Genomic DNA, 3,328 nt, shown 5'->3' with positions numbered 1-3,328 from the left:
CTTCCACATCTTAATGATGATATCACTAAACTGTTTCTTACTGTTGAAGCAACAGCTGTGTTCAATGACAAAAATTCCAAAGAGGTGATCAAATCAGTGCAAATCATAAACAGTACTCTTTCTAAAGGCTGATAGTAACTTGTAACTACTTTCCAAATGTAAATAGGTCTTTAAATTTGCCACTTTCTTTTACTCTGAAAGTTCTATTAGGTGTATTCTATGCAAGTTGTTAGAAGTATATTTTTTAAAAAAATTCACATAAATTTTCAAATAATTTGAAACACAATTGGTTTTTGTCACCAGCGGCACCTGAAAACTGCCAAGTAATGTTAATGTTTCTCCAACACTTGATGCAACCATTGGTTTTATTAAATGTATAAGAATTACTTGTTACATAGGTGAAAGTGGGAAATTCCACTTGCTTTACTTAAGAAGTTCTCTTAGATGTCTCTCTTTGTATGTTGTTTGCTCTGTATTTTTGCCAGTTTCCAATTTGTCTAATATTCAAACTATTTATAACCATTTTTATTAAAAAATATGTTTTATTTTACAAATGACACCTAAGGATTGCCACACAATTAACTATCAATGTTAGTTATTTCAAATAAAGCCATCATTAATTATGTCTTTTCCTGGCTTTACTTTTTTCAAAGCAAAATTAAATAAAAAAAAACATAACATGTTACCAAAGCAATGATTCATGAATTTCAGTAATATGCCTTCTGAACTTAGCTGGTTAATATATTTTTTGGCATGTTCTCCCATAATTTGTTTATTTTCAAATCCATCTCTTTCAACTGCTAACATAATCCTCACCGACTTTCATATCGTCTTAAAATAAAATCTATATACCTGCAATCCAGTGCTCGGAAAGGATAATTGAGTAAGTGAGAAGGTGAGTGCTCCAAAATCTCAGTTTTGGAAACATCCCACAATTTGACACTACTATATGAAATAAAAGTTGTGAATCGCTGCGTAAACTATCAACAGGATGAACCGCAGCATTGCCACCTTTTAGATATCCTAGTAAAACTATAACAAATTACACTAAGTGTTAAGTTTGTTTACAATGTATGTTAAACATCACGCGCCAGTCGAGTCAGAGTGATTTGAGCAAAAAAAGCTAATAAAAGTTTATTTATTGACCAACGAAATACATGGAGAAATAATTGGTTTCTAACCTTGAGAGGGTTCCGTTGGAAAAGAAGGTAAGACAGGCGACTAAACCACTGCCACACTCGCCGCACGAAATAAGAAATACTCAGAAATACTCAGGGTGCTTTGTTAGAGCTCGAGCCATTTTCAAAATGGCGGATTTTACCGCTTAAAGTTCGATAACAACAACAGTATACAACGGTCGATATTTTCAAAATACAGGTTAACTCTCTACAAAACAAAATCTAAGGTCTTGTTGTGATAAAGTTGTACGATTTTCTGTCCTTTGTCACTGTATATACATCAGTGTTACTTTGTAGCAGGTTGTGACCATAGTGAGGTACATTTCAGACAAAGTTTTGTGAAAACTACCTCTTTACCACCCTACAAAACCGATGAAATATCCTGAGCAGTGAAACAAACATCAGAATATCAACCCCTTTCTTTTTCATTTTCTCGAAGACTGATTTCGCGAACAGGTACGCCACTGACAGAAAATCTTTCGGCAAATTCACAGGGTTGGTTTGTAGCGATCATGCAACTGTCAACCTCAAATAAACCATATGCGCCGAAATCGGCGAAATCATCAAGATATCTTAGAAGAAAGGACGCTTGGTCTGGAATAACAGTAGGTTTGAAACTTTAACAAAACTCACGTAACAAAAGTGGTGCGCAAACCTTTAAGAAGCACTGATCATGAAAAGCGTGATATTTGATGCGATCAAGTTGTGCCCCAAGAGTTCCAACCGCCAGCATTCGATAGAATCTATTCCTTCCATAACTTCAGGGACTTTTACCCTATAATTAGGACACAAATTGAAAAAACAAGTAGAAACAGTCATTACACAGATATTTCAAATGACTTCAAAGTAGATTTCGAAAGCTAATAAGGATCATGTTTGAAGTCCAGCGCAATATTCTATCACATGCACACCTATGTGTTGCCGCCGCATGCTCGGGCAAGACGAGCTATGAAGTGAGTAACGGAAGTTTCTTTTACAAAATCTCACTTACCCTGACATCTAAAAGTTAAACGCTACTTGTAGATTGCAATTTACGCGAATGTTGCCGCTCAGGCGCTCACTACAGCCGAGGACAGCACCAACTGACTTGCACGCTCTTACGATATATGTTCAAATGTGTTGTCCTGACACAATCACGTGTCTCCCTCGTCTCCCTTTCGTTTAGGCGACGAAACCACAGTATAAGGTCAGCGGTTTTTGTTTTCCTGTAAATCTTTTTATCATTACTACTATTATCGTTATTTTCATTCTTATTATTCTTTAATCACCATCGTGATAATTTTTTACTTCAAAAATCACTCTGTGAACGCAGACACAGATTTATCAGTTTGAAAGCGTTTTGCACTCGAGGACTGGAAAAAGCTCATTTAAGAAGTCGGTAGTAAACAACGTCTACAACATCAACATTTTTTTTTATCTTATTTGATGCTAAATACACAATTCACATTCTTCTCCAGCCTTTTTTTTTTTTTTCATAATTGTAATTTATTCAACGCCCATTTCTGTTGAAAACTTTATGCATCTTTAAAGTATGAACGCCTCTTGGGGATTGCTTTGAGTATTCAAGTTTATTTTAAGTCTTAATTTAAAAGATAAAACATTGATTTATCTTATCGAAAATCAGCCCTATAGTGCAATACCTTTTGCCATAGTGGCTTTAGTATTTTGTCTTGACAAGAAACCATCCAATTTCTTTCATTGTCTGTAATGTCGTTGTTCCAAGGATAGTTATTTATAAAGGCAATGATCATTATGAGCAAGCAAGCAGGCATAATTTTGCGATTATAATGAAATAATTGACCTAAAAAGGTTTTGCTGTGATCCTATTGTGGGAACAAAATTCGTTGTCAAAATCATCCATCAAATTTTAAAGGTTCTGTTAATTAAACCTAACAAAAGGCTATGAGGAAAAACCTTACAAAACAGAAGTGGTTCGTTTCAGACCTAAACCACCGTTTTAAATTTACTAATTTCACTTTTATTTACTTAAGAGAGATATGACAACAACTTTTCGTGCCGACTATATCAGATAACATAATTTTTGTGCAGAAAAAAAAAATTCCTAAAACTATTCAGGGAAAAGAAACGCAAAAAAAAAAAAATTATCTCTTAATTTCAGATTGCTCTTTCTTAATGACACAATGAAACAA

At 34.3% G+C, this 3,328-nt stretch overlaps 1 long non-coding RNA gene across 1 annotated transcript; it reads right to left on the bottom strand.

Moving 5' to 3' along the window:
* Positions 1–1,119: 1,119 nt before the first annotated feature.
* On the bottom strand, positions 1,120–2,436 carry LOC148719004 (uncharacterized). Its single transcript, XR_015994087.1, has 2 exons — positions 2,170–2,436; positions 1,120–1,953 (listed from the first exon to the last, which is right to left on the bottom strand). It is a non-coding gene; the product is annotated as an uncharacterized LOC148719004 (long non-coding RNA).
* Positions 2,437–3,328: the final 892 nt, after the last annotated feature.

Source organism: Stylophora pistillata, chromosome 12, assembly GCF_964205215.1.
Source record: "Stylophora pistillata chromosome 12, jaStyPist1.2, whole genome shotgun sequence".
In the NCBI taxonomy this organism is placed as follows: domain Eukaryota; kingdom Metazoa; phylum Cnidaria; class Anthozoa; order Scleractinia; family Pocilloporidae; genus Stylophora; species Stylophora pistillata.
This window is presented reverse-complemented; position numbering and strand designations above follow the sequence as displayed.